The sequence below is a fragment of the Phyllobates terribilis genome, unplaced genomic scaffold, assembly GCF_046119375.1.
Source record: "Phyllobates terribilis strain yellow unplaced genomic scaffold, ASM4611937v1 Scaffold_4__5_contigs__length_816908805, whole genome shotgun sequence".
Classification (NCBI taxonomy): Eukaryota; Metazoa; Chordata; class Amphibia; order Anura; family Dendrobatidae; genus Phyllobates; species Phyllobates terribilis.
The window spans coordinates 570618836-570642804 of NW_027362764.1; positions in this window are offsets into that span (position 1 = coordinate 570618836).

The following is a 23969-nucleotide window of genomic DNA, read 5'->3' on the forward strand; positions in this document are numbered from 1 at the left end:
GGGCAGTTGTTGAGTACCAGCATCAACAAGGCCATCTTTATTCAGTTCAGACTCCACAAATAAGACCTCAGGAGTGGACATGGATGTCAGACATATGTACCATCCTCCAAAACTTTGAGGACTCCACCAAGATGGTGAGCGGCGATGGCGCCATAATTAGCATCACCATCCCGATTCTCTGTCTTCCGAAACACTCTCTGCTCACAATCAAAGAGGATGCATTGCAGGCGGAGCACGATGAGATAGAGCTAGGAACCATACAAGGTGATTACACACAGCCCAGCCTCATCTCATCCCAACATGGATTGGGTGACAATGAGGAAGAGGAGGAGGAGGAGGAAGGACAGGAGCTAGTTTCATGTGCTATAGATGGTACTACCTGCACAGCTGTCATACTGTCTGTTCAGTGTGGATGGCCAGAGGACAGAGAGGAGGAGGAGGAGGAGAGCATGGTCAGTCATCCTCTTGGTGAGGACACGGAAGTCTTGCCTGTTAGTAGTCTGGCACGCATGGCTGAGTTTATGTTACGCTGCCTTTTCCATGACCCTCGCGTTCTCAAAATTTTGGGTGACAGTCATTACTGGTTGGTGATACTTGTAGACCTACACTACAAGGAGAACTTTATATCTCTTATTTCTGAGGTGGACAGGTCTACAAAAATGGGGCTGTACCAGAAGGCCCTTGTTGCAGAACTATTGAAAAAATTCCCATCTGAAAACGCTGGCAGCAGAGAGCACACTTCATTGGACAACCAAAGAGTACAGGCAAGAGAGACACTACTTCAATCCAGCAGAGGCAGGGGAATACTGTCAAAGTTCTGGGAGAGTTTTCTCATCCCCTCCCATTGCACAGGCCCTGAGGCTCGGGGTACTATCACAAGGAGTGCAAAGTTTGGGAAGATGATGAGGGAGTGCCTTGCCAACCGTACCAACGTCCTCCGTGATTCCTCTGTGCCTTATAATTATTGGGTATCCAAGCTGGATACATGGAATGAATTGGCTCTCTATGCCTTGGAGGTCCTGGCCTGCCCCGCCGCCCGCATTTTATCAGAGCGGGTTTTTATTGCCGCTGGTGGAATTATAACTGATAAGCGCATCCGCCTGTCAACTGAAAATACTGACAGCCTGACTCTTATAAAAATGAACAAGGGCTGGATTGGGCCAGACTTCTCAACACCACCGAATGATAGCAGCGTAACATAAACTCAAATCCAGTGTCTTTTCTTGGGAGGTGTATTCCCATGCACCTTTTCACACCCAGACATGGGTATACGCTTCCTGATTTTGGCTATTTTCTCTTGTCCTCCTCCTTCTCCTCATCCTCCACCACCATATCACCAGGGTGACCGTGGTCCGTGATGCAACACCCACATAATTTTTTTAAAGGGTGTTTATGATGCCCGTAAACAAAATGTTTTATACAGTATGTTCATGTACACCCCCCAGGGGTAAATGTTTGTCAGCCCATACACTTAGTGGATGGCCATTACAAGTATAGGAGGCCCGCTCCTTTCTTATGGGAACATTTCTTTATGAGGCCCTCCTCCACGTCTCTTCCAAGGGGCATTGGAGTGCCTCATAATTTTTGGCAGCCCTTGCATTCACTGCATAGGCCAACACTATGGGAGACCCACTTCCTTATAATGGGAATATTTTTTTATGAGGCCCTCTACGTCTCTTTCAAGGGGCATTGGAGTGCCTCCAAATTTTTGGCAACCCTTGTATTCACTGCATAGGCAAACACAATGGGAGACCCACATCCTAATAATGGGAACATTGTTTTCAGGAGGCCCTCTGACCTCCACGTCTCTTCCAAGGGGCATTGGAGTGCCTCCAAATTTTTGGCAACCCTTGCATTCACTGCATAGGCAAACACAATGGGAGACCTACTTCCTAATAATGGGAATATTGTTTTCAGGAGGCCCTCCTCTAAGTCTCTTCAAAAGGTTATTGGGGTGCATCCAAATTTTCCAAGTGGTATTGGGGTGCGTCCAAATTTTGGGCAGCCTGGCACTCACTGCATACGCAATAACAGTATAGGAGACCCACTTTTTAGTAATGGGAACAATAAAACATAGCCGGCTGATGGCTCTCTAAGAATAGTGAGGACCGACTGCTGGACCTTTAAGAATAGTAAAAGCCGCCTGATGGCCCTATAAAAATAGGCTTTGTGACTCTCAAAGTCCCTCCTTCATAAATGAAACACGATGTGTCTGATGATATCTCACACACCACATGGCCAGAGAAGGTTGTAAATGTTAAAATGACATTTCCTGGTGAATGCATTTGTCACGGTTGAATGCAATGCAAAAGTGAAAAAACGCATCAAAAACACTACGTGTGAACATAGCCCAAGGTGTGGAGGAGCATTTTTGGTTTTGGTTATTTATTTTGCGTTACATACAAGTCATTACCCTGGAAAGGATGTTCCTTAACATATTTCCCAGGAAAATCCATTTTGGTTTCGTTTTGGTATGTTTTATTGTGAGTCCGTAAAAGTGGCGTAATACCTCTGACAACGTTGTTGACAGAAGTGACCTGGGAGTCAGAAATGCTTCCAGGGGTCTTCCCCATGCTGTCCTCATGTCATTTGAGCACTGTTCCCATCGATTTGGGCAATTTTAGGCCCTCTGCAGACCGCCGGGGGGAGCCGCCTGAAAAATGCTCGAGTTTATCATAGACTTACATTGGGCTCGTTGCTCGGGTCAAGCACTCGAGTATTCCAATATGCTCGACCCGTGCATCGAGCACGCGAGCATTTTAGTGCTCGCTCATCACTAATCATTATCCATTTGGTGAACCCATCTTCTTTTCAACTTCAGCTTTTGCTACAGATGGTGTTATGTTTGCATCAAGAATTTTTTTAAATTTAATTGAATACATTCTTTCCTCTATCTCAAAACATGATTGTACCACCCCATTCTCAATGGTTAGCGAGATGCTCTTTTCCTGAAATTTTATGTCTCCAAACATACCTTTGATCACTGTTGCCAAAGAGTTAACCTCATTGATTCACAGAACTTGTTTCCAAAATGCATCAGGCTTGCTTAGATGTTCTTTTTAATATTTCTGATGCTGAATTTTAAGGTGAGGACACAGGAGAGGTTTTCTTCTGATGACCCCTCCAGGAAAGCCATATTTGTGCAGGTGTCTCTGAACAGTAGAACAATGTACCACATGTCTGCTAAATCTTTCTGAAGCTCTTTTGAAATCAAAATTACATTTCAAATTTACATTTCGATCTGAGGAAAGTGCAACTTGAAAACGCTTTGCTATCTTCTTGTAGCCTTCTCCTGACTATTCTATTTCTTAATTCTGAAATTATACTAAAATCCCAAATTGTAGCTGAAAGCTGTACAAATCAAAGCTCTTTTGACTTTAAACTTGGCCATCTCTTTTTAACTCTTTTAATGAACAAAGATATCTCACATATTTTTGGCAGTGCAGAACCAATATTAAAAGGATATGGGGTAGAAAAGACAGAAAGACAATATGAAAGAACAAGAAAAAATGACGATATTGTATGCAAAAGTAAGCTTCTTTAGCTAATATGTAGAAAACTATGTCAAATCATAGATTATATAACCCTGTGTGACCATTGTCATTTGTAAAGGAGGCCACTAGCTGCAATTAAGTTAGGTAAGTACCTAAGGGGGAATTTGGTAGAAACCTCTTAAATTCAGTAACACCCCTCTAAGAAAGACTTAGAAAAAAGGAGCAGGTTAATTTCTTCTGGACCAGGCCTTGAAGACTGTAATCATTTTTTGCTGTTTTTGGGTTGTGGCATTCTTAGAGCCATAACATTTTTATTTTTTCTATCGATGAAGGTGTATAAGAGACTGATTATCTTTCAATATATCTGTCATTGGTTTTTTGCCTTTTAATTTTTTGGCAAGTCACCAAGCTTATTAATTAATGTGTAATGTGAGAAAAGAAAAAACTGGCACTCACCATCCCTTAAAATCTTCCTTTATTCGTAAAGGTTAAAACGAGGCAGCAGGCTGAGAGTTAAACTCAGTAAGGACAATTGTCATTTCGCGCTCCTTTGTGCTTCAACGGGTCAAACGTTATTAATTAATGTTTTACTTTTATTATCTGGTTAATTACCGTCATAGAGAATGTGTAAAGATTTTTTATATTTTTGTACTTTTGGATAGCATGTTTTTATGTGCCACATTCCAAGATTAATACTGTATATTTTCATCATTGATGTAGCCATATGTAGGCTTATTTTTGTGGGATGGGTCTTATTTTTTACAGAACTATTTAAGAATAAAGAAACAAAACAAGTTAATATTATTATTCAGGCTGTGACAATTATACATATGCCATGTATTTGTACTTTTCCAAAATATACCACTTTTTATGGATTTTTCTATACTGTAAATGTTTAATTCACCTATATTACGGTATATAATTCTCTTTAGCTAATTTTTTTTTCAATCTGAGAAGTGGATTTCGATCCCCAGCTGCTACATCCCATTGGCGGCCTGCATTCTTGCTTACTATTGACCACAGTATCTAAGGGGTTAGTTTGATTTTGGATCAGAGATATTTCTGATCCTGTACATTTCAGTAGGAGCCGAGTTGAATATTACAATATTACAGCCAGTTCCCACTGCTGATGTTGTAGGCACAGCACCTGTCCCCACACCATTAACTAGACAGCAGATAAATTTGTGGGAATGTACTGCAAACAGGCTTGTACTGATGCAAGGGGATTAGGTGATTTTACCTAATGGGCCCCTGTGCAGGAATGGGTCCAAAGGGCTAATGTAAAACACTTTTTAATAGTTCTTATTAATAAAATGGAATGTGAAACACCAACCAGACTCAAACTTGCCCACAAGGGAACAGATGAATCCATGGTGTGCCCCTGTGTAAGATTGAGCCTCCCACCCAGCAACATGAGTAATTGATAGCACAGTGCACTTGATGAACTATGTGCAGAGAAATGTAGCATTTCATAATTAATTTAGCCAACTACCCATTTTAGTCATTATTATTATTACATAGAAGCATAGGCAGATGTTTGACTGAGAGTGAGGTAATATTTCCATGTAGCAGAACAGTAAAGCCCAAGAATTAATGTTGTTGGTGGTCCTGTGGCAACTCAGTTCACCACTAGTAGCAAAAAATGGACAGACAGTTTTGTGCTTTTGCAGCATCAGTTTAAACAGTAACTTCCAAACAATATAAGCCAAAAGTCTTAAAGAATTAGTAAATAACTGAAGAAATTATAACTATCTTTAAATAAAAGTTTTAGCATTTTAGGTGTTTACCAAAACATATTGAAGATACAGTGATATAATCAATATGGGCTTAAAGTGCAGACTCTCAGCTTTAATTTGAGGATATTCACACTGATTGGAAAAAGAGATTAGAATTTAGAGATCTTTAATATGTAGCTGGTTCTTTTTAAATGGCAAAAGGAATTGGACAGTTATCTTAAAAGCTCTTTAATGGGCAATTCTCTGGTTAATCCATCATTAATTAAGCAGGTAAAAGGTCTGGAGATGATTCCAGGTGTGGCATTTGCGTTTGGAAGCTGTTGCTGTGAATCTACAACATGAGGACAAAGGAGCGCTCAATAGAAGAGAAACAGACCATCATTAGAAAGAAGAAATCCATCAAAAAGCAGAATTTTTTGGAGTGACCAAATCAACAGTTTGGTACATTCTGCAAAACAAAATAGCGCACTGGTGAGTTTGGGAACTCAAAAAGGCTGAGACATCTACGGAAAACAACTGTGGTGGATAATTGCAGAATGCTTTCCATGGTGAAGAAAAACGTCATCCCAACATTCACCTAAGTGAAGAACACTCTCCAGGAAGTAGGTGTTTCAGTATCTACAAGTGCTTCTCACTAAATTAGAATAAAAAAGTTAATTTATTTCAGTTCTTCAATGCAAAAAGTGAAACTCATATATTATATAGAGTCATTACAAACAGAGTGATCTATTTCAAGTGTTTATTTCTGTTAATGTTGATGATTATGGCTTACAGTCAATGAAAACACAAAAGTCATTATCTCAGTAAATTAGAATGCTTTATAACAATAGCTTGAAAAATGTTTTTAAAATCCGAAATGTTGGCTTACTGAAATGTATGTTCAGTAAATGCACTCAATACTTGGTCGGGGCTCCTTTTGCATCAATTACTGCATCAATACAGCGTGGCATAGAGGCGATCAGCATGTGGCACTGCTGAGGTGTTATGGAAGCCCAGGATGCTTTTGATAGTAGCCTTCAGCTCATCTGCATTGTTGGGTCTGGTGTCTTTCATCTTCCTCTGTCAGCGGAACAATAAAAAAGTTACAGCTCTCAAGCAATACCAAAATAATTATTTTTTCAATAAAATAGTTTTTATTGTGTAAAAGTGGCAAAACATAAAAAAGATATAAATGTAGTAGTGCAGTAATGGTACTGACCAAAAGAATAAAGCTGCCTTATCAATTTTACCAAACTCAGAACAGCATAAAAAATCCCCTAAAAACAATTCCTGAATTGATAGCTTTTGTTCATTCTGCTTCCCAAAAACGGAATAGAAAGCGATCAAAAATGTCACATGCCCAAAAATGATACCAATAAAAACGTTAACTTGTCCCGCAAAAAACAAGCTGTCACTTGACTCTATCAGCAGAACTATGGAAAAATTATAGCTATCAAAATATGGTGGTGCAAAAACTTGTTTTTACAATAAAAAGCATCTTTTAGTGTATGACAGCTGCAAATCATAAAAACACGATATAAATCTGGTATCGCTGTAATCCCACCGACCCGAAGAATAAAGTCGTCTAATCATTTATACTGCATGAGGAATGGCGCAAAAGATAAAACAATTCTTCACCTGCTGTTGATTGGTTCTTTCTGCCTCCAAAAGATCGCAGTATGGTGTTAGGGGGACGGTTGCAAACAACTTTATTAAATAATGGAAAGCAACCGAACCCGGGGTCCGCGATGCAGCCTGGTGCACTGCGGCCGAACACCTTCCGGGTGAGAAGGTAAAACAACCAACTTAAATAAGAATCCCCTCCGTGTTACAGCACACCGGAGCGGGAATAGGGATTCACACTATCTCCGTTAACTGCACGAGAGATGTGCGATGAATAATGTATCTGTAGTCCTGTTGCAGCACAGGGACTACGCAGTTGGCGCTAGGATGCGTGTGTGACTCACGCCGGTGAATACGTGCTCCCAGCCGGCGTGCTACCGGACTGAGGAGAATCTCTCCACGTGGCTTACAGGTGGTACCGGGAATAGGGTGTCTGCAGACTGCTCGGAGTGTAAGGCGACCCCTTTGTCGGAGCCAGACTGTCAGATGAAGCTGCCTGCCTATTTCATCTAAGCCTGCCTATTTCCACTAAACCTGCCTGCCAGAAACTAAAGCACACGTGGAGCCCAAGAGACCAAGCGTCCACACAACACCATCACAGCTCAATGATCAGAGCGCGCCGCCATGTTTGTGGGCGGGCTTTTTAAAGATTAAGCCCTGCCCACCGTCGCACCATTGGTGACGTCACCCGCGACCAATCAGGCGGTGGCAGGTCACCGGATCAGCTGACTCCCAAACCACCAATCACGGTCCGTCATGTCATGGGCATGCTCAGTACAGAGAATCCTGGACTTAGGCTTAAACAGCCCTGTCTCCCTCTGCAACCTATCCTTCATGTTGCTAGGAGCAAAAACTCGAGAGACAGCCTGTACGTCTCATGGACCAGCTAGGCGTTGGGACTGACAATGATGCTGAGCAGCATCAGCCCTGGCTAGACTGGAATGGGAGACCACAGAAGGTTCTGGACCCATTTCAAATCCAGCAAACGGCTGACATATGGCTTGGCTCACATTTATCCTATGCTCTGCCCTGAGTGCTTACACTGGGGTTTCCATGTAAATCTGTGAAATATGTGATTCAGACAGAACCCCTGGCGGAAGATTCCCTATAATGAGGCAGATGGAGACACTGTGGCCTATGATCTGGCGGTGTCCATCTTTTTATTAGGCATGCATAAAAGTGCCGTCGGCCACAGTTTTGTACACTTCTAAAAAGAAAGACACCGCTGAACAGAGGCCAGTTGAAGTCCAGAGTAACTCTGCTGCCTCATTATAGTGAATGGATCCCTTGGGGATTTCATCTGAATCACGTCACTCTGAGATTTAGATGGTAACCCTGATATAAGTGCTCAGCGTAGAGCGCAGGATAAATCTGATCAAAATGCTATGTAAAATGTTCCCAATGAAAGCTTCAGCTCCATTCACAAAAAAAGCAAGTCCCCACTCATGTCCGTCATCTGTTAACAAAAATATAGTGGCTTCCACATTACTGGTAGCACAAAGGCTATGGAAAAACGAAATGGCAACTCGCGCGGCAAAAGAAATTCAGCAAATTCTGCCCTCCCAAATCCAAATGTCCCCCTCCCTTCTGAGCTCCAGTGTATGTCTAAACCGCAGTTAGCATCCACATGTTTGGCATTCCTGTAGCGATGAGAGCCTGCCTAATTTAAGGGTGCATGTCTCCAGAAGAACGAGCTGGGCATAACGTACTGTTCACTACAACGGCAGTATGCATTCTTCACTTAGCAACATCCACTGCTGCTTGTTTCTGGAAAACACCCATGGAGTCAAAATTGTCACTGCATTTGTAGATAAATTCACAAAGGGATATAATTTCCAAAATGGGGTCACTTGAGGGGGATTCTTCTCTTCTAGTATGTAGGGGCTCTGTATATGGGGTCTGCAAACTATTCTAGGAAAATCTGCTCTCCAGGAGGCAAAAAGCGCTCCGTCCCTCCCAAGTCTCGCCGTGTGGCTAAGCAGTACTGTACAGCCACATATGGGGTATTTCTACATTCAGCAGAAATTGTGGGACAAATTTTGGTGCCATTCCTACCCATTTTCCAGTGTGAAAATGTAAAATCTGGGGCTAAAACAAAATTTTCATGGTAAAAATATAATTATTTTTTCTTCACTGCTCTATGGTCTAAAATTCTGTAACACACCTGAAGTGTCAATATGATCACTGCACCCCTAGATGAATTCACTGAGAGGTATAGTTTGTAATATTTGGTCGCGTATGGGTGATTCAAATGACATGGCACCTCAGGGGCTCTACCAATGTGACATGGCACCCTCAAACCAGTCCTGCAAAATCTGAACTCCAATATGGTGCTTCTTCCCTTCTGAGCTTTGCACTATGCCTCAAAAGTAATTTTCCATCACATATGGGGTATCTGAGTACTCAAGAGAAATTGCACAACAAATTTTGGGGTCCATTTTCTCCTGTTACCCTTGTGAAAATGCAAAATTTTGTGCTAAAAACATTCTTGGGGGAAAAATGTGTTTTCTTTTTATTTTCACGGCTCAATGTTATAAACTTCTGTGAAGTCCTTTGGGGTTAAAAGTGCTCACCACACATCTAGATAAGTTCACTGAGGGGTATAGTTTCCAAAATGGTGTCACTTGTTAGGGGTTTCCACTGTTTAGGCACATCAGGGGCTCCCCAAACGAGACATAGCGTAAGCTACATGTAAAGTAGACATGTGCGAAATGTTATTTATGAATTATTTTTTGTGACAATTTTTGCCAAATTTCCTATTTTTTCACAAATAAATGTAAGTCATATCAAAGAAATTCTACCACTACCATGAAGTACAATATGTCATGGAAAAAAAATCTTAGAGCCACTGGGATCCGTTGAAGAGTTCCAGAGTAATTACCTCATAAAGTGACACTGGTTAGAATTAAAAAAATTGGCCTGGTCAGGAAGATGAAAACAGGCTTCGGGGTGAAGAGGTTAAAGGGGTTACCTGTGGAAAACATCACATAGGAAAACTACTGCTATAATGTTACATGGCATTTTCTTTCTGTTGCATAAGTGTCATATTCTATGGTCACTAAATTTTGACATTAAGTAGTCTTCAGTCAGATATCCAACTTTGTCATCTGAATAATAGCTATTTCTTAAGCTGCTTACCAGGTACTTAATGAAAACTCACGTTTGCTAAAATTAAGTGCAAAGGAAGTCCCTAGGTCATAAGCCGATGTAATTAAATTGTTAAATTGGTTTTTAACAAAATAATCATATAATTAGATTAAGTCAGCTTATGGAAACTGTAAGACCGATAACTGTCCCATGAACTGTGATACTTTACTTCACAGTTCCCTAAACAACCATATATATAATCAATATGCCAACATTAGCAATGAAAATATAAACTCCTTATAATATATACTTATCAATATCCTGGAACATTGAAACCTCAGAAAATATGGAACAAACAGTCCTGAATACTGCTGTGTACAGACAGTGCTGAATACTATATGTGGCAAAGTGACCAGAAAAGTGTGCACTGAGATCTGTACATGTGTGGAGGAGGTGGAGGTAAATTGGAGAACATCTATTATAAGTAATCCAACGGGTGACATATAGAGCCACATATTGCAGTATTGAAAAGCTGCATGTCGAGAGGAATATTCCCTGTGTCACATTATGTAATGTATTACGCCATTTTCACAAGCAATGATGTGCTTTTGTGAAATGTTCCAAATTATTTACAGAAATTCTGCCTCATGTTGACAGTATTGCAAGATCCCGACAACCAAAATATCTGCTGTATTCCTGTTTTACATCCTTGCACTATACATTATTAGAAAACCGGAGGAAATTTGGAGTTTTCGAGGCTAAAAATCCATTATTAGTGCAAAAAGTTCTAAAAACAATCACATAAAATTCATACAAAAAGAAATGACATACAGGCAACAAATAACCATACAAAAAATGTGAAAACATATAGACAAAATGAGAGGGAAGTCCTGTGCAATGGGCAGAGAATAAGGTAGAAATAGGAGAGAGGAAAGTTCCCTCTATCTATGTATCCCTATGGCATATGAATAAATTAAATTCCTCCATGAATTAATCCTTCAAATTTTAGAAAGAAGGCCAAATCATTGTGGCCAGATCTTACCCATTAGCTTGGACAGTCCCTCACTGATAAAGTGCAACCCCAAAGCATGTTTCGCTCTTTTAATCCATGGCTATATCACGTAGAAGTAGTATGTACGAAAGGACCTTTGCAGGACCTTATACCCTATGAACCTAATCACATGTTCCCTAGTCCACCAATCAGATTGGATTGCCGGCGCATGTGCAGATCGTCGTGCGTGTCATCCATTCACTCCAGACGTAAAACAGCCAGTGCGCATGTCCGGGAGCGGGGATGCGTCACCATGGCTCCTGGACGTGTGCACAGTCACATAGAGACACCGAGATACGGACAGTGACGTCAAAAGAGAAAATGTGCATGCGCACACCTCTCTGACCAGTGTGCATGTCCGGGAGCCATGCTAATGCGTCCCCACTCTTGGACATGCGCACTGATGTCTGGAGTGGATGGGTGACGCACGCGACAATCTGTGCATGCGACGGCAATCCAATTTGATTTGTGGACTAGGGAACATGTGATTATAGTAATATTTGGATATGAATAAACTTAAGAGGTGTAATAAAGGTGTGCTAAGAGAAAGTATGGCGAAATTCAAATATTGCTGGTATCATACCAGATTGTGAACCATGGAAAAAACTAACCCCTTTACGACTTTAGACATATCCATACGTCCAGGTCACCTGGTACTTAACGACCTTGGACTATGGATACGTCATGGAAATTTTGCGCGCATAGAGGCAGTGCGCGTGTGATTGCCACCGGGTGTCAGCTGATTCAGTGCAAGGAGCGGTGCCCGCACTGCTTCCAGCCCTTTAACCCCCTAAATGCTGCGATTGATGCATTTAGCGAGCATACAGATGGAGAGAAGCCCTTCTGCTCTTGGATCGGTGCCCCCGCGACATCACAATGGAATTACCCCTTTTCGTCTCTTCAATCTTGGCTGAAGTCACCAACAGGTACGGCACCCACCAGTTATATTTGCTTGCAACGATTCTTATGCTTTTCTGGCGAACCAAGCTCCTACCCTCTCTCCCCACCTTCCCTATCCAATTGTTAGCCATTGCTCCTGCATTGCTATGCCTTATAACAGCAATCATCCTGCAGAAAGTAAAAGTCCCATAGTGGGACAAAGTAAAAAGAAAGTAAAAAAAAAGTTGTAAAAATACTTTTTTAAAAAATCACAAAATAAAAAAAATATTGTACCCATAAATAATTATTATGAAAAAAAATAAATAAAAAGTACACACATTTGGTATCGCCGCATCTGGAACGACCCAACCTATAAAACTGTCCCATTAGTTAACCCCTTCAGTGAACACCGTAAAAAAAATAAAATAAAAAACAAGGCAAAAACCGATGCTTTATCATCAAACTGCCGAACAAAAAGTGGAATAAAACACGATCAAAAAGAAGAATGTAAATAAAAATGGAATAGCTGAAAATGTAATCCTGTTCTGCAAAAAACAAGCTGCCATACAGCTCCATCAGCCGAAAAATAAAAAAGTTAAAGCTCTCAGAATAAAGCGATGCAAAAATCATTATTTTTTCTACAAAATAGTTTTTATTGTGTAAAAGCGCCAAAACATAAAAAACCTATATCAATGTGGTATCTCTGTAATTGTACTGACCTGAAGAATAAAGCTGCCTTGTCAATTTTACCATACGCGGAACGGCATAGAAAAAAAAAATCCTGAATTGTTGGTTTTTGTTTATTCTGCTTCCCAAAAATCGGAAAGGAAAGTAATTAAAAAATATCATGTGCCCAAAAATGGTACCAATAAAAATGTCAAAACTTCCCCCAAAACACAAGCCCTCACATGACTCTGTCGGCAGAAATATAGAAAAATTATAGCTATCAAAATATGGTGATGCAAAAACTAGTTTTTGCAAAAAAAAAGTGTCTTTTGGCATGTGACAGCTGCCAAACATTAAAACCCGATATAAATCTAGTATCATTGTAATTGCACCAACCTGAAGAATAAAGTCTTCTAATCACTTATACCGCACGAGAAATGGTGTGAAAAATAAATAAAACCAATTTTTCACCTGCTGTTGATTTGTTCATTCTGCCTCCCAAAGATCACAGAAAGGCTCGGCTCACATTTATCATGCGCACTACGCTGAGCGCTTACACCGGATTTTTCATGTAAATCTCTGAAATACATGATTCAGGCGGAACCCCCGGTGGAAGATTCCCTATAATGAGGCAAATGGAGGCACTTTGGACGCCATCTGGCCTATGATCCGACGGTGTCCGTCATTTTAGGAGTGCATAAAAGTGCCGTCGGCCACAGTTTTGTACACCTCTGAAAAAAGGACATCACTGAACAGAGGATAGACGAAGTACAGAGTAACTCTGCTGCCTCAATATGGTGAATGGACCCCTGTGGGGTTTCATCTGAATCACGTCACTCAGAGATTTAAATGGAAACCCCGATATCAGTGCTCAGCGTAGAGCACAGGATAAATGGGAACATTTTACATAACTTTTTGGATCACAATAAAAGCTTTGACTCAATGTACAAAAAAAGCAAGTCCCCACTCGGGTCTGTCATCTGTTAACGGAAATATAGGGGGCTTCCACAATACTGATAGCACAAAGGCTCTGGAAAAGCTAAATGGCCCTTGCCCCCAAAACAAATTCAGCAAATTCTGTGCCTAAACCACAGTTAGCATCCACATGTTTGGCATTTCTGTAGTGATGAGAGCTCGACTAATTTACAGGTGCGTGTCTCCAAAAGCATGAGCTGTGCATAACGTACTGGTCACTACAACGTACTGGTCACTACAATGTACTGGTCACTACAACGTACCGGTCACTACAACGTACCAGTCACTACAATGGCAGTATGCAATTTTCACTCAGCAACATCCACTGCTGCTTGTTTTTGGAAAACACCCATGTAGTTAAAATCCTCACCACACCTGTAGACAAATTCCCATAGGGGTATAATTTCCAAAGTGGGTCACTTGAGGGGGGATTCTGCTCTTCTAGCACTCTGTAAATGAAGTCCGCAAACTTTCTAGGAAAATCTGCAATCCAAGAGGCAAAAAGTGCTCCATCCCTCCAGAGTCTAGCCGTGTGGCTAAGCAGTACTGTACAGCCACATATGGGGTATTTCAACATTCAGCAGAAATTGTGGGACAAATTTTAGTGCCATTTTTACCCAAATGTGAAAATGTAAAATCTGGAGTTAAAACAAAACTTTGGTGGTAAAAATGTAATTATTCCTTCTTCACCGCCCAATGGTATAAAAATATCAAAGCAAAAGGTGGCTACTTTGAAGAACCTAGAATATAAGACATATTTTCAGTTGTTTCACACTTTTTGGTTAAGTATATAATTCCACATGTGTTAATTCATAGTTTTGATGCCTTCAGTGTGAATGTACAATTTTCATAGTCATGAAAATGCAGAAAATTCTTTAAATGAGAAGGTGTGTCCAAACTTTTGGTCTGTACTGTAGATGCTAGGCTCTACCTCTACACCCTAAAAGTATACTGGACTTACAAAAAGTTGGCAAATCTGAAATTTCATTCAAGCCTTTGGGTGTAACCGTATCGAGACTGTAGATCCATCTGCTTTCAACCTGAGACAATATTTTAAAGAAGTTACCACCCCTTGATCCCAAAGATACCTGGTCAATGGCTTTCACAGTAAGAAGTCTTGCATCAGAATTGTGGAAATACTTGAAGTGTTTGGGAATCATTTTCAGATGTTCATCCTCTACAGATGTTTTGGCTTTTTCATTATCATGAACATGTTCTCGCCGCCTACCTTTAATTCACGTGTAGTTATACCAATGTAGATTTTATTACACAGACACTGTACATGGCAGATTACACCTTTAGATGGACAGGTCAGAAATTGTCTAATTTTGAACTGTTTTTTCTTGTACATTTGACCAAGTTAGTGTAGGCCTTACAGTTTCCACAAAGAAAAAAACCTTGGATATGATTGGTGACAGCTCGTTCTTTGGCCTTTGGAGGTTGATAATGACTTAAAAATAGAAGATCACGCACATTTGTTGATCTTCTGGCTGTAATAAGTGGTCTTATAGGGAGTATCCTATCAAGGACGGGATCAACTCGAACTACATGTCGATGTTTGGCAATGATTTGTGAAATTTGATTCCACTAGTTGTTGTATGTGGTAATGAATCTCACCTTGTTGTCTTGTTTATTGCTGTTTTGTCAGTTACTATAAAGCAATTTGTTCCTTAGAGTGTCCCTCGCTCTTCTATAGCCACGATCGATAACTCTATAACCATAGCCCCTTTCCCTAAGGTAAAGGTCATGAGCCTGCTTTTCAAAAATTTGGTCATTAGAGCAAATACTTATCATTCTCAGATATTGTCAAAAGGTATGGCTCAGATTGTAGAGGCTAAATGAGTTGAGCTGGCATTTAAAATGGAATTTGTCAATGTACGTTTACGAAATACATCAGTCAGGACATGCCCTTCTAGTGTGATCTGAATGTCAATATCCAAAAAAAATCAAGTTTTCAACCATATGTGTCAGTTACTTTGATATTCAGATCAATTGAATTGAGTTTGACCATCAGGACATCTAGATGTTTGGGAGAACCCTCCCAAACAAACCAGATGTCATCGATATACTTGATCCAGTTTTGGATTTTGTCAACTTCTGCATCTGAATCACTCTGAAAGAGATCACTTTCCCATGCCCCCAAAAACATATTGGCATACGAAGGAACAAATGATGCTCCCGTCACTGTGCCTTGTAAGTGGAAGTAAACTTGATCCTTGAAGATGAAGCAGTTGTGTGTAAGGATAAATACCATTAGGGTCAATATTAATTGGATAATGGTGTGTTCAATATTGCTCTCTCAGGAACCTAGCCACAGCACTAAATCCATCAGTATGCGTGATGGAGGTGTAGAGTGACTCTATATCTGCCTTGACCATAATCATATACTCCTCCAGATGCAGGTGATCCAATGTGCCCAGTGCAACAGTAGTGTCCTTAATGTATGATGGTGATGTGGCAACCAGTGGCTTGAGGAAAAAGTCAATGACCTGACATGCAATCTCACAAATTTCTGATTTCCAGCTACAATTGGACGACCAGTTGGCTCTATAGGGTTTTTATGGACTTTAGGAACTAAATAAAAGGTCAGTAAGCATGACTTTACTGTCCGCATGGTTTCCATGAGTTTTTTAGGGATGATGTTGTCTTCATATGCTTTTTCCAAGATCTCTGAAAACTTTTGTTGGAACGTGGGGAGGGGATTACATTGCAGTTTTTATAGCACCTTCTGTCAGCCAACAGCTTATAGGTCTGTTGCTCATACATAGTGTTTGGCCAGATTACCAAATTGTTATATCTTTCCAGGATTACATTTACTGTAGTGCCCTTCTCTCTGCTATTCTGATATTAGATGGACTGGGGACCCCTTTCAGATTTTCTATGTCAGAGACTAGTTTAACAAAGATTTCTACTGCTCGAGAGGTATTAAGAGTAGGAAATTTTTTGGATTTATTATATTAATACATAGGTAATGTACTGACCTGCATTGATATATCCTCTTCCGCTAATGATTCTAAGATAGCAAGTGCCTTTCTTTCTTCCACGGTTTTAAATGGAACCTCCGTATTAGAAATTTTGTAGATTTTTTTAAATCAACTTTCTGGCAAATAGATGTACATCTTTTATTGCCGTGAATGTATCTAAAGGATTATCAGGAGAAAAAGTTAGACCTTTTTCCAGGATGCTTTTCTGCATTAGAGTGAGAGAGTGTGATAAGTTAAGTACCTTAGGCTGATTCTCCCATCTACTCCCATTGGGGCTACCAGATGGTTTATAAAACTTCATTTTGTCACCATAATGTGTCCTGTTGCTTCTAGTAACCGGGTAGTCATGTTCCTGATTGGAAGTGGCACTGTCTGTATATAATGTTACAGATGTGCTGGAAGAACTCCTAAATATAGGTCTATAAGGTTTTGTCAACCTTTGTTGCCAACCTTTGTTGCCATCTATAAATCCTATTAATCTCATAATCATTAATATCATGTTGAAATCTTTTCATTTTAATTGCATTAATGTTCTTTTTCCCATAGTTCGAGATCTTTCTCAAGGTCCATGTGGAATTTTTCAAGTTGATCAACCTGTATGTCCTTGTTTATTTGTTTCTAAAGTATATCAATTTGTTCATCCATCTCTCTGAACAAGACCGCATGTTTTTAATTGATAATTTCAATGAACATGAGGGAGCATGCGGCACATGCTGCCTCCCATTTCTTAACAAGATTATCATCGTTCAAACCAAAGGTTTGCATCCTTAACCCTCTAGCGATGATTTTCTGAGTATGGTAATTGTCAAGCAATGTCTTAACCACAACTTAGTTTTTCTATGTATCAGGTTTTTATTAGTGGTGAGTGAACGTGCTCGCCACTGCTCAGTACTCGCCTGAGCATCACTGTGCTTGACAAGCTCGGCGAGTATTTCCGGGTTGCTCGGGCGGGAACTCGGGTCCCCTCCCTGCATGTTTGGCGCTCTTTAGAGAGCCAGTGAACATGCAGGGATTGCCTGCCATGCACTGTAATGCCGTAGCCATGTTGGTTATGGCATTACAGTGATTGACTGGCCGCACAGCATCATCAGGTCTATATAAGACCTGGCACCGCTATGCTCATCACAGTCTACCCCGGAATCAGGCAGAGTAGCGAGAGGTGCTGCTGTGTCAGGGAGAGATTTGTTTGTTTATAGTTGGTATAGGTATTCCACAACATATATACACTGTTTAAAAAAATAAAGGGAACACTTAAACAACAGAATATAACTCCAAGTAAATCAAGCTTCTGTGAAATCAAACTGTCCACTTAAGAAGCAACACTGATTGACAATCAATTTCACATGCTGTTGTGCAAATGGAATAGACAATAGATGGAAATTATTGGCAATTATCAAGACACCCTCAATAAAGGAGTGGTTCTGCAGGTGGGGACCACAGACCACATCTCAGTACCAATGCTTTCTGGCTGATGTTTTGGTCACTTTTGAATGTTGGTTGTGCTTTCACACTCGTGGTAACATGAGACGGACTCTACAACCCACAGAAGATGCTCAGGTAGTGCAGCTCATCCAGGATGTCACATCAATGCGAGCTGTGGCAAGAAGGTTTTCGATGTCTGTCAGCGTAGTGTCCAGAGGCGGGAGGCGCTACCAGGAGACAGGCCAATACACCAGGAGACATGGAGGGGGGCCATAGGAGGGCAACAACCCAGCAGCAGGACCACTATCTCCGCCTTTGTGCAAGGAGGAACAGGAGGAGCACTGCCAGAGCCCTGCAAAATGACCTCCAACAGGCCACAAATGTGCATGTGTCTGCACAAACGGTTAGAAACCGACTCCATGAGGGTGGTATGAGGGCCCGACGTCCACAGATGGGGGTTGTGCTCACAGCCCAACACCATGCAGGACGCTTGGCATTTGCCACAGAACACCTGGATTGGCAAAGTCGCCACTGGCGCCCTGTGCTCTTCACAGATGAAAGCAGGTTCACACTGAGCACATGTGACAGACATGACAGAGTCTGGAGACGCCATGGAGAGTGATCTGCTGCCTGCAACATCCTTCAGCATGACCGGTTTGGCAGTGGGTCAGTAATGGTGTGGGGTGGCATTTCTTTGGAGGGCCACACTGCCCTCCATATGCTCGCCAGAGGTAACCTGACTGCCATTAGGTACCAAGATGAGATCCTCAGACCATTTGTGAGACCATATACTGGTGCGGTTGGCCCTGGGTTTCTCCTAATGCAGGACAATGCCAGACCTCATGTGGCTGGAGTGTGTCAGCAGTTCCTGCAAGATGAAGGCATTGAAGCTATGGACTGGCCCGCCCGTTCCCCAGACCTGAATCCAATTGAGCACATCTGGGACATCATGTCTCGCTCCATCCACTAACGTCACGTTGCACCACAGACTGTCCAGGAGGTGGCGGATGCTTTAGTCCAGGTCTGGGAGGAGCTCCCACAGGAGACCATCCGCAACCTCATCAGGAACATGCCCAGGCATTGTAGGGAGGTCATACAGGCAAGTGGAGGCCACACACAATACTGAGCCTCATTTTGACCTGTTTTAAGGACATTACATCAAAGTTGGATCAGCCTGTAGTGTGTTTTTCCACTTTAATTTTGGGAGTGACTCCAAATCCAGGCCTCCATTGGTTAATAAATTTGATTTCCATTGATGATTTTTGTGTGATTTTGTTGTCAGCACATTCAACTTTGTACAGAACAAAGTATTCAGTGAGAATATTTCATTCATTCAGATCTAGGATGTGTTATTCTAGTGTTACCTTTATTTTTTTGAGCAGTGTATATATATCCAACTGAATTAACAGTCCTTCTGAGGACTAATCAAGCTGCATATATTCAGTGGTGAATGTGATAGCAGGAGTTAGGCAGGCAGGCAGGGTATGTGGCAGACTGCAGTGCATGATACAGCACAAGAGGGTCCATTGAATGTCCTGTTAGTATAGGTATTCCACAACATATATACAGTGAGGAAAAAAAGTATTTAGTCAGGCACCAATTGTGCAAGTTCTCCCACTTAAAAAGATGAGAGAGGCCTGTAACTGACATCATAGGTAGACCTCAACCATGAGAGACAAAATAAGAAAACAAATCCTGAAAATCACATTGTCTGATTTGGAAAGAAATTTTTTTCAAATTTTGGTGGAAAATAAGTATTTGGTCACCTACAAACAAGTAAGATTTCTGGCTCTTACAGACCTGTAACTTCTTCTTTAAGAGTCTCCTTTGTCCTCCACCCATTACCTGTAGTACTGGCACCTGTTTGAACTTGTTATCAGTATAAAAGACACCTGTCTGCAACCTCAAACAGTCACACTCCAAACTCCACTATGGTGAAGACCAAAGAGCTGTCGAAGGACACCAGAAACAAAATTGTAGCCCTGCCCCAGGCTGGGAAGACTGAATCTGCAATAGGCAACAGCTTGGTGTGAAGAAATCAACTGTGGGAGCAATAATTAGAAAATGGAAGACATACAAGACCACTGATAATCTTCCTCGATCTGGGGCTCCACACAAGATCTCACCCCGTGGGGTCAAAACGATCTCAAGAACGGTGAGCAAAAATCCCAGAACCACACGGGGGAGGGACCTAGTGAATGACCTGTGGAGAGCTGGCACCCACGTTACACAGGCTTCCATCAGTAACACTCTACGCCGCCAGGGACTCAGATCCTTCAGTGCCAGATGTGTCCCCCTGCTTAAGCCATTACATGTCCGGGCCCTTCTGAAGTTTTCTAGAGAGCATTTGGATGATCCAGAAGAGTATTGGGATAATGTCATATGGTCAGATGAAACCAAAGTAGAACTGTTTGGTAGAAACACAACTCGCCGTGTTTGGAGGAGAAAGAATGCTGAGTTGCATCCAAAGAACACCATGCCTACTGTGAAGCATGGGGGTGGCAACATCATGATTTGGGGCTGTTTCTCTGCCAAGGGACCAGGACCCCTGATCCGTGTACATGAAAGAATGAATGGGGCCATGTATCGTGAGATTTTAAGTGCAAACTTCCTTCCATCAGCAAGGGTATTGAAGATGAAACATGGCTGGGTCTTTCAGCATGACAATGATCCCAAGCACACCACCAAGGCAACAAAGGAGTGGCTTCGTAAGAAGCATTTCAAGGTCCTGGAGTGGTCTAGCCAGTCTTCAAATCTAAACCCTATAGAAAACCTTTGGATGGAGTTAAAAGTCCATGTTGCCCAGCGACAGCCCCAAAACATCACTGCTCTAGAGGAGATCTGCATGAAGGAATGGGCCAACATACCAGCAACAGTGTGTGCCAACCTTGTGAAGACTTACAGAAAACCTTTGACCTCTGTCATTGCCAACAAAGGATATATAACAAAGTATTGAGATGAACTTTTGTAATTGACCAAATACTTATTTTCCACCAAAATTTGAAAAAAAATTCTTTCCAAATCAGACAATGTGATTTTTGTTATGTTCTGCAACTTAAAGCTAAGAAATAGGAGGGAAAAGCTGTCCCTGCACTGAGACTCAGCTTTACCCTACTCTGGGGTGGGTGCCCTATTCCTTATGAATAGCCCCACTGAAACCCCTGCACTAAACTCAAACGAAGACCTGTAGGAAAGGGGTCCCTAAAAGATCTAAGGACTGGGAGCAAAAGCAGGAGACCTCCTAACAGAAAAGTTAGTTGCAGAAACGAAAATTAAAGGAAACAAAACTGATGGAATAAGAAGTCCCAAGATAACAATAGTCCAAAGCAAGAAGAACTAAACCAGGCTACTTAACCAGAGCAAGAGCGTTACAACACTGATGTCCAGCAGGGAATGGGGGCCAGGTGCTGGGTAATAAAGAGTGCAGAGATCACGTGACCAAGAAACCCAGCACCAGAGGAAAAGATTAAAAGCCAGCAAACCACTACAAGATGGGCGATAGTAAAACAACAGATTCTAACAGTACCTCCCCTTTTACAAGGATCCTCCGGATCCTCTGGGCCGAGCCTTACCAAGAAATATCCTGTGAAAGCCTTAATTAGCCTTGAGACCGAGACGTCTTCGGCCTTCACCCAGGAATTATCCTCTGGGCCGAAACCTCTCCAGGACACAAGATACTGTAATCTTCCTCTATGCCACCTGGAATCCAAAATGCGAGAAATCTCAAATTCACCGTCCTCATCAACAGGAGGAACAGTAGGCTTCGCCTGCTTATCAAGTGTGTGCGCCTTCTTAAGTAACGACACATGAAACACAGAATTAATCCTCCAGGATGAGGGAATGCCCAACCTCACAGCTGCCGAGTTGACAATCTGAACCACTTTGAAAGGACCCACAAATTTAGGCCCCAGTTTTTTAGAAGGAATTTTCAAACGAAGATTCCTAGAGGACAACCAAACCATATCCCCAACAGCAAAAAAGGACTCCTTTCTCTTTTTGTCAAAATACCTTTTTGATCTCCTGTTAGCCTCTTTAAGGTTCAGGTGTACACTGGTCCAAACCCTCTCCAAATCACCAGTAAAATTATCCTCCTCCGGTACAGCAGCCCTAACTTTGGAAAATGGACCAAAAGATTGATACCTGCCAGCACAACAAAAAAAAGGAGAACAACCAGCCGAGGAAGAAGTATAATTATTAAGGGCAAACTCCGCAAGTGGTAGAAATTCTGACCACATTTCCTGATTGTCTGCCACAGAACATCTCAAAAACCGCTTGACATCCTGGTTCTCCCTTTCAGTCTGTCCATTGGACTCTGGATGATACCCCGATGAGAATGACAAATGAATTTTCAATCTATCACAAAAAGCACGCCAAAAGCGAGCTACAAACTGTGGTCCTCTATCGGAAACAATGTCCGTGGGAACACCATGGAGCCTGACAATCTCCTTCACAAAAGCCTTAGCAAGAGTCTTGGCGCAAGGTAACTTGTTGAACGGAACCAGAGACACATTTTACTAAACCGGTCTACAACAACCCAGATGACAGAAAAACCCTCTGATAAAGGCAGATCGGTGATAAAATCCATGGCAAGGTGCGTCCATAGCGAACTAGGAACTTCCAAGGGGCATAGCAACTCCGCAGCCGGAGCGTGAGAGGCCTTCGACCTAGCGCACACAGAACACTGACGCACCCACTTGATGACTTCCCTTTGCCACCCTGGCCACTAGAAACTCCGACAAATAGACTTCCTAGGTTCCGAAATCCCTGGGTGACCCACCAACCGAGACTCATGACATTCAAAAAACAACGCTCTCCTCAAGGCTCTAGGCACAAACAATTTACCACATGGAGTGTTAGTTGGTGCCGCACTCCGAGCTCCTAGGATGCTATTCTCCAACTCAGAATCCAATGCGGCCACCACCACCCCTCTCTGCAAAATAAGTCAGCCTTAACATTCTTTGTCCCCGGGACAAAGGTTACGGAAAATTGAACTGGGCAAAAAACAGTGCCCATCTAGCCTGACAGGCATTCAAACATTTAGCTGCGTCCAGGTAAATCAAATTCTTATGATCAGTGAAAACCTGTATAGGATGTTGAGCCCCCTCCAAAAAATGTCGCCAATGCTCTAGCGCGAGTTTAATAGCCAGCAACTCACGATTCCCAACATCATAATTTTTTCGAAAAGAAAGCACAGGGATGCACCCCATCCTCACCCTCCTGGGACAGAACTGCCTCTACGCCTATAGATGAGGCATCCACCTCAACCAAAAATGGCTTGGTCTCATCCGTCTGTATAAGAACAGGAGCAGAGCTGAACCTCTCCTTGCGATACTCAAAAGCTTCAATAGCCTCAGTGGACCATTGGACTGTATTAGCACCCTTCTTGGTGCGATCAGTAATGGGTTTAGCGATGACAGAGAAATTCTTTATGAATTTCCTGTAATAATTGGCAAACCCCAAAAACCTCTGTACGGACTTCAAACCCTCAGGCCTTGGCCACTCTAGCACAGCCTGAACTTTCACCGGGTCCATCTCAAAACCATCACAAGAGACAAAGTAACCCAAAAAACTAATTTTCTGAACAGCAAACTGACACTTCTCCAATTTAGCAAAGAGTGTGTTATCTCTCAGTATCTGAAGAACTTCGCAGACTCTCTGCCAATGAGACTCAAGTTCCGATGAATAAATCAAATTGTCATCCAGATAAACAATAACACTCCTACCGATCAAGGGTCTCATAATGTCATTGATGAAATTTTGAAAAAATGCAGGTGCGTTAGTAAGCCCAAAAGGCATCACCAAACACTCAAAATGTCCTTCCTGGGTGTTAAAAGCTGTCTTCCATTCATCTCCGTCTTTCACCCGCAGCAAATTATATGCCCCACGAAGGTCAATCTTAGAAAACCATTTAGCTCCGGTCAGTTGGTTAAACAAATCCGGAATAAGTAGTAACGGGTAAGGATTGCGCACAGTGATCTTATTAATCTCCTGAAAATCCAGACATGGCCTAAGACCCCCATCCTTCTTTTTAACAAAAAAGAACCCAATCGCCACAGGAGACTTAGAGGGTCTT